The sequence below is a fragment of the Mauremys mutica genome, chromosome 20 (genome assembly GCF_020497125.1).
Source record: "Mauremys mutica isolate MM-2020 ecotype Southern chromosome 20, ASM2049712v1, whole genome shotgun sequence".
Lineage (NCBI taxonomy): Eukaryota > Metazoa > Chordata > Testudines > Geoemydidae > Mauremys > Mauremys mutica.
In genome coordinates this window covers 12,585,844-12,594,432 of record NC_059091.1, presented here as the reverse complement: position 1 = coordinate 12,594,432, position 8,589 = coordinate 12,585,844, and the positions used below count along the sequence as shown (strand labels likewise).

General features: G+C 44.6%; 1 long non-coding RNA gene across 1 annotated transcript; it reads right to left on the bottom strand.

Moving 5' to 3' along the window:
• Positions 1-762: 762 nt before the first annotated feature.
• LOC123354027 lies at positions 763-4,310 on the bottom strand. Its single transcript, XR_006574598.1, has 3 exons — positions 4,176-4,310; positions 3,561-3,612; positions 763-855 (listed from the first exon to the last, which is right to left on the bottom strand). It is a non-coding gene; the product is annotated as an uncharacterized LOC123354027 (long non-coding RNA).
• Between the last annotated feature and the right edge of the window lie 4,279 nt (positions 4,311-8,589).

The window sequence follows — 8,589 nt, the reverse complement described above, 5'->3', positions numbered from 1 at the left end:
TAACCCTGGTTGAGAATCACTAGATTAGAGGAATGGTGGAGGGGGGGTCTAGGAGTCAGGACTCCTGGGTTCAATCCTGACTGCAAGCAGAGTGGGGTCTAATGGTCAGAGCAGAGAGCTAGCAGTTAGGATTCCTGGGTTCTAGTCGAGGCTCTGCAATTGATTCATTCTGTGACATGGTTTGTTTTGCCTTGTCTGCGTGTGACATGTGGAGTGCAGAGACCTGCCCCAGCCCTTCCCTTCTGGTGGTGCAGTAATTAGTTTTATAAGCTGTATATCCTGTAAGCATTTCCATCCTGATTTTACAGAGATAGTTTTTACTTTTTTTTTCTTTAATTAAAGCTTTTATTTTTAAGAACCTGTTTGGTTTTTTTTCCCTTGTTTGAAACCTCAGGGGTTTAGTTTGACTCACCAGGGACAGGTGGGGGGGAGGTGAATCCCTCTTTGTTTAGATTCAAGGAGCTGAATCAAGGTAATCTCTCCCAACGACTAGGGGAAGGAGAAGAAGGTTGGGGAATGGTTTATTTCCCTTTGTGTTAAGATCCAAGGAGTTTGGATCTGTGTTCCCAGGGAAAGTTTTGGGGGAACAGAAAGTGTGCCAGACACTAATCTCTGGCTGGTGGCAGCAGAACCAGATCTAAGCTAGGATTTAAGCTTAGAAGGATCCATGCAGGTCCCCATCTTTTGGACGCTAAAGTTCAAAGTGGGGAATAAACCTATGACACATGACTAATCGAAATAATTTTGCTTTATATATCAGAAGGTGAGAGCTTGAGAATACAGCAGGTTTGAAGGAGAGAGATGGCTTCCACTGGTTTGCATTTCTTCTTGTAACTCATGAGGATACACTCCAGACTATAACAGAAAAATAAGGATTGGAAAAGCGACAGTCCTCTGTCAGAGAAAAACTCAGTTCTCGCTTTTTTTTTTTCTGCAGCAAAATCAGATACTTTATTATTTCTTCAGTAATTACAATAGAGGGAGAGAGTGTCTTAGGACACAGGGTCGCCCCAGTCCCAGACAGGTCTCTCAACAGGTAAACAATTACAGCAAGCATTTATACCTTTGTTACAGACAATAACAAGCAATAATACAGACAATAATGAGCAACAACTGCATTTTTATTTACACATAAGCCATCCTGCTATCTTATTTTTCTCACTTCTAGGAGACGCCAGTCTACATATTTGGTTATCAGATGCAAGGTCGTAATAACTTCTTACACCGTTTCTTTCCCTCTCGCCTCATACCATCCTCGCTTCTACAAGTCTCACGTCATTAGGGTTACAGTGTGGCCTAACTCTTGCTAACTACTAGCCTGACTTGCTAACTGACTGACATGCATTAAAATCCCCTTCAAATCTTTGTTAATTCTTTCCCTACTTCCACACCTCTTGCCCCACATCAAAGAGGCATAAAACAATTGTGCAACTTAAAGACTTGAGCTACGGAACACTCAAAGTATTCAACAAAAGGAAATTCTAAATCATTTCCTGTGTTTGTTTTACCATAGTTTCATTCTTGCACAGGATTGGCTTTTAGAATTCATGTCCTGGGTATTTCTCACCTATGGTCACAATTCTGTTTGTAGCATTACAATTAGTTGCTGTAGATTGTTACAAACAGGCCCAAAGATGAGAAATGAATATGCTGTCAGAGTTGGAGAGTAAATTAATCCTGCTGGAAAGCTTGTTAACAGCTACATCACAAATTCAAACAGCTGAACACCAAGCAGTGTAACTAGTCATAAGCTCCCTGGCTCTACTATCACCAGAATATGAATCCACAGTCTTCCTTGCACCCAAGGCCGGCTCCGGGCACCAGCTAAGGAAACAGGTGCTTGGGACGGCTAATACAAAGGGGCGGCACTCCATCCACTATTGGGGCCGCAAGTCCAGGTCTTTGGCAGGAATTTGGCGGCGGGTCCCTCAGTCCCTCTCTTCCTCTTAGAGCTGCCACCGAAGTGCCGCCGAAGAGGAAGAGAGGGAGTGAAGGACCCATTGCCAAAGTGCTGCCGAAGAATGGAGCGGCACTACTGAGCTGCCGCCGAAGTGCTGCCAATTGGCTTTTTTTTTCCCCCGCCACTTGAGGCAGCAGAAACCTGGAGCTGGCCCTGCTTGCACTCACCAGAAACATCTCCACTTGCATTTGTATTTACAGGTTTGTTACCAGTTATAATGATGGGCTTGTGGCTGTTGTATACATACGGGTACATCCGCCAACATTCAGAAATTGGGACAAGTGAAATCTGGATATCAAACAAGGGAGCATGAATTTCTTTTCTCTTACAGCTTCTACTGCAATATACTTCTGTTTAAACAGCTTGTTCAGCAGTGATGAATCCTTGAGAACTGTCTGTCCTCCTCCTCTCCCAGGCTTCTGCTCCTGCAGGAAAGCTAGTGCATGAAGTCAGTGGTGTTTTCTGCACTCAAGTGAGGCTTGTCAGATCAAGGCTCTTGCCTGGACTGAGTCTAAGGGCAGGGTTTTAAGTGTAGCAGTGGCACCAGTGCAGCTGGACTGCTGTAGCGCTTCAGTGAAGACAATACTACCCTGATGGGACAGCTTCTCCCATTGGCATAGTTTATCCACCTCCACGAGGGACAGTAGCTATGTCAAGGGGAAAAGCTCTCCTGGCCACATAGCGCTGTCTACAATAGGGGTTAGGTAGGTGTAACTGCGTCGCTCACAGGTGTGGATTTTTCACACATTGTTCTATCAATGGCATGCAGGGGTAAGTTTAAAGTGTAGACCTGGCCTAACTACCTTACTATCTTGGCACTATTGAGGATTGGAGAAGGAGTCTCATATGAAGCTTCCCTACTTTTTTTGTTCTTTGTTTTGCCTGGCTTCTGGGCTGGAAGACAGCAAGGGGACTCTGATTGGCTGGAGTACCCATTTGGGGATTAAGAAAAGGATGTGACCCGATAGAAGAGGGCCAGACTGCTTTGCAAGAACAAAAAGTTACATGTGGGTGTTGCACCTGGAGTCTAAAGGATTAATAAATGTAGAAATACCATGAAAGATGAATTTGAGAAAGGTGTATGTCCACAGCTTCTGTTATCTAAGTTCTCAAAACGTTTCATGTTACTCTTTGGAAACCCCTGTGAGGTATGCGTCATTATCCCCATTTTAAAGATTGGAAAAACTGAGGCAAAGAAGTGGTCCCGTGACCTGGTCACACTCAGAGTCACTAGCAGAGCTGGGACTGGGACTCAGGGGTCCCAGTCTCCTGCATGATCCCATTTCTGCTCAATGCAAAAAAGCCTGAGATTCAACCGTTAAGGTTCCCACAGAAGCCATAACTTCACCACATCACACAGATTATGTTCAAACATCAGTTAAGCAGTGTAAGTACTACTTTGAACTACTGCATATGTCAAGCATGCAATATGGCTAAGTTAGCATTACTGTGTGAACCTTAATTTTTGAAAATTATGACCTACGTACTAGCAGTCACAACCAGAGTGTGTTACATTAACAACTTTTTGCATTCGATTTACAGCTTATGCCCCATGTACTCTAGTCCTACTGACAAAATAGTACTTTAGCTAAACACATACCAGTGATGGTGATGATGATGATGCGAACAAATGCTATCAACACTGCCCATATCTGTTAAAAAAAAGCACATAATTTAGTACAAACAGCTCACTTAGATATTTTTAAAAGAGGGCAAAAGCTTCTTCTCTACACTCAACTACTGCTCCCCTGCCTTACAAATTAATGTTTTCCACTCTGTCTTGGCTTCTCAGCAAATAAAGAGTAGGCTTCCAGGCCTTCCTGTAATTAGCACACGTGACTGTCAGAGACTAAAGGTTCTCCGTGCTGTTGTGTGTTTTGTCGTCATTCAATCCATATCACTGAATTTCTTCCTTCTAGATCTCCAACACCTTCAACTAGTACATTCATTTCTCCTTAGCCACATTTGTGTCTTGGAGAATGTTTTGTGTAAAGGAACTTGGCCAGGACACCCAACTTTTGGAAAGTTCATCTACTTCACTTATCCAGATGCTCATTAAGGACCAGATGTTGTAATCTTAAATACTATTCACCATGAGTAAACGCTGCAGAAATTGGCCAAAGTTATTTGGATTTCTTCCCCTTTATGGAGTATTCAACAACTTATAGTTCTTAGTCACATTAATTTGCATTGGAAATACTCGAGTCATGGTTACCTTACAGTTCTTCCACCAATACTTTTTTTCAGCTTGGTAGCATTGGTCTCAAATTCCGCCCGCAGTGCATCATCCAACTCTGACAGCATTGGATCTCGTTCCAAAACCTTGTCCACATTCACCCTCATGATGTCAATCACCTACAGTGATTAAATAGTCACAGTCAGTTATTCATTAGATATTCATCTCCTCAAACACTTTAAGCATGCAGCAGATCCTGACAGACGCCTTTTATAACATTAACATCATTCAAGCGTTTGTTTTTAAATAAAGTAGAAGATATTGCCTTTTTGATTAAGAGTAGACAATATTGAATTTTGGTTTTTATATTAGTTAAAAGATTTGTGGAACTAAGAAATCCAATTGGAAGCCTATAAACCTTGTAACTAGTACAGGACTCATTTGACCAAGAAAGATTTTGCATATTTCTGAGCAGGATCTGTACTAGTGCAAATATTAAATGCTACAGTAATCAGCTTGCATTAGCATGCATATTCCAGTTAAACAGGTATGCACCAGTACAGATGTTGCATGTCCTAGGTGGAAGTTGGCAGCAAAGCATGTCTCGTATTTTTTCCAGCAAAAGTGTGCTCTCTTAGTGTAGAACTTGCATGTTGAAGTGCTAAACACGGAGACAGCATGCATCAGTAAGAGTCACAGCTTACCAGTTGTGCATATTCTCACTGAGACCTATAGTGATAACAGGTGAATTTTATATTACAGTAAGAGGTGCAACTGTAAAATGCACAAGTTGCACTACTGTCCGGCATCATCTAGGGAGAAGTAAATGTTCACTTTCCTGCTGCACGGAAAGAGAACTTAAGTTTTAACAAATTAAGAATATTCTCAGTTTGTGTTTATTGTGTGTAAGTACAATATCGTAAATTCCCTCTACTGGTTTTGAATACATATATCCCATGTGGAAGAAACAAAACTCCACTCTCAGGCTGGAGGCAACAAATCAGAGACAGCTTTATTCAGGCAATTGCAGGGGAAGAATACAGCTGGCAGAGAGCATCTCTGCCTCAGTTTCTCCAAAGTACAAGCAAAATCACACAAGCATTTATACCTCTTTGTGATGTGCATTAATTAAAAACATTTACATTTTATTTAGATTATTTGCTATCTATTCCAGTATTTTCTCACTTGCTCTTCTCAAAACATTGTTATCTCAAGCCTAGGTCACACTGACTATTCTGCTGTTTTCCACTTGCTTCTGACGTGAGCCCTGCTTCTACAGGTCTCACGATATTAGGCTAAGACTTAGCTCAATACTTGTTCTGTAGAAGAACCCCAGCCTTGGGCTGTAACTACCCTGTTTAAGCAATTGGTCCTGAATTGGCACTCTCAGTGGGGTCCCGCCAGAACCAGCACTGTCACAGTGGCGTAGTCATGCTTGGATCCACAGAATCATGTCAATTAAGCTTTGGGTCATAACCCCACGCTATATAAATCTGAATTTTGGTTTGGAGAGTTTGACTGGTTAAAGAGCTGCTGCAATGGCTGAGCAAAGAGCATATGGGGGACTTGACAAAAAAGCCCTGGAAAATTTGTGTTCAGAAAAGGGGATAAGCTTTAGAAAGAAATCAACAAATCAAGAACTCAGAAATCTGTTAATGGCCAGTGATCAGGGGGCAAGAGCGCAGCCCTTACCGGAGGATACAGAAGATGCAGAAAGAATTAGAGGGCAAAAGACGACAAGTAAACTGCAACTTGAGCATGAACGGAATCTAGCAGATCTTCGATTGCTGGAGAAGCAAAAAATAGCTGAACTAGAGAAAGAAGCTGATAAAAGAAAGAAGGAGGCCGATGAGAGAAAGAAGGAGGCTGATGAGAGAGAAGAGAGAGCTCGTAAGGGGCGTCTGGAGCTGCTGGCTGCTGAACAGGAGACTCACAAGATGGAACAGGAGATGGCCAAAGTTCAGCTCCAAGTAATGGAAGAGCAGAGAAAATCATCGCCCCCTGGTACTCCACTTCCCCACCACCATGAGAAAAACTGGGAAAGGATGTGTCCCATTTACAGTGATACTGAGGATATAGAGGAGTTTTTGTCTACCTTTAATTGCCTCTGCAATCTGTACCAGATCCCAGAAGGTCAGCAAATGCCTGTCCTGCTGACCAGACTGACTGGAAAAACCAGGGAGGTATTTAATGAATTGGGGGAACAAGCCTTAGATTATGAGCAGTTTAAAGATTCTGTGTTAAGGTGGTTCAAGGTTACTCCTGAATCTTACAGAGTTAAATTTAGAGAGTTTAAAATGTCTAAGGATTGGACTTTTGTAGAATGTGCTCATAAGCTGATGGGTTTTGTTAAAAAGTGGGTTATGGGAGCAAAGGCACATGGGAGTTTTGAAAAACTGCTGGATTTGATAACTTTGGAACAGTTCCTAGACATTGTGCCTGACCATGTTAGAGCAGCTGTGTGTGATAGGGACCCTGAGTCAGTCCTACGGGCGGCAGAGATTGCGGATGCCCCTACCCAAAACAGGGCTCGGGAAGGATGTAAACCCCTGGGGAAAAATAATCACCATTCTCCCCAGTTCAAGAGGAAGGAAGGATTTAAAAGTAAACCGGCCCTGACTCTTCTAAAGGAGCCCTAGGGGCCTGGAGGGTAGGAACTCGCATCCCAGGACGGAACAGGTTACCTGCTATCACTGTGGCATGCTCGGCCACATGAGACCAGATTGCCCGACACTGAAGGGCAGCCCAAAGCCAGCAGTAAATGCCAACTCCATTACCCTGAGCACTCAGGCTGAACCAAGCCTCAACAGCACCACCTTAAGTTCAGGTGCAAGCAAAGCACTGGCTAATGCCAACCCCATCGTCTCCAGTGGTATGGGAGGAGGTGATGAGCTCACCAGTTATGTCAGAACTAAGGCATGGCAAGGGAGTGAGAGGTTTATTATGGAGGCAAAGGTCAATGGCGTTGAATGCATGGGATGGCGAGACACGGGCTCGGATGTAACTAAAGTCAAGGGACATCTGGTGAAGCCAGAGGACATGTTCCCTGGGGAATATGTGACGATAGTGGCACTATCTGAGTACTCTGTGGACCTGCCAATGGCTAGAATCCACCTTGAGTGGGATGGCTTTAAACGGGATGTGAAGGCTGCTGTCCGGGATTTAATTCCGGCGGATGTTTTGGTAGGAAATAACATACTGGTGGTGCCTGGCCAAGTTAATGTGGTGACCAGGTCACAGAGGGAGTTTGGGTCTGTGGCAAATACCCTGACTGATGGCAGTGAGGGGAACGGCAAACAGACAGAGAGTGTCTCTCAAGATGAATCAGGTGAGGGTTTGTCTGAAATATCAGAGATGGTTCTGAATTCAAACAAAACCCAGAGTGAATTCATTGCGGCTCAGCAAAGTTATGTATCTCTAGAGAGAGTCAGGTCCCAGCCAGTGAAGAGAGAGGCAGGTTTTTCATGCAGGGTGCGCTGTTGTATAGGGAGCCGCCCAGGGGAAGGAAGAATTCCCAAGCAGCAGTTCGCAAACATCTTGTGGTACCTGAGAGTCACCGCAATGATTTGTTGAAGTTGGCTCATGATGGTCCATTTGCAGGACATCTGGGTCTAGGCAAAACATGTGACAGGCTAGAACAAAATTTCTACTGGCCTCACCTTTTTGGGTCGGTGAGAGATTACTGCAGGAGCTGTGAACTGTGCCAGAAGCGTAAGGCGTTAAAGGGGGCCTAGCAAGGTGCCCCTCCAGCCTCTGCCCGTTATTGGGGAGGCGTTTGCCAGAGTGGCTGTGGATATTGTAGGGCCACTCCCAAAACCTTCCAAAAATGGGAAGAAATACATCCTGGTGTTGGTAGATTTTGCTACCAGATATCCTGAGGCTGTAGCCTTGGCTAATATTGAGGCAGAGACAGTGGCAGTGGCCTTGTTCTCTATTTTTAGCAGAGTGGGTTTTCCCATGGAAATGTTGTCTGACCGTGGGTCTAACTTTATGTCGGTTGTTTTCAAGCAGTTGTGGGAGTTATTTGGGGTGAAGCACCTGAAAGCTGCTTCCTACCACCCCCAGACTAACGGTCTAGTAGAACGGTTCAATGGAACCCTGAAGTCTATGTTGAAAATGTATGTGGATAGACGCCAGAATGACTGGGAGGTTATGCTGCCATATCTATTCTATGCATACAGGAGCATGGGCGGCAGGTTTGTAGACATTTTGGTGTTGCCTAGAACCCGCCCCCGCCCAAATTCTGCCCCCCCCAAAACTCTGCCCCCCACCTACCCAAGGCTCTGGGAGGGATTTTGAGTGGGGGAGGAGGTCTGGAGTGCAGGAGGGGTGCAGGGTGCAGGCGCTGGGAGGGAGTTTGGAGAAGGCAGAGGATGCAGGGGTGGGGCTGGGTTTGGGATGTGGGAGGGGGCTCAGGGCTATGGCAGAGGGGAGGGGTCTGGGGTGAGGGCTG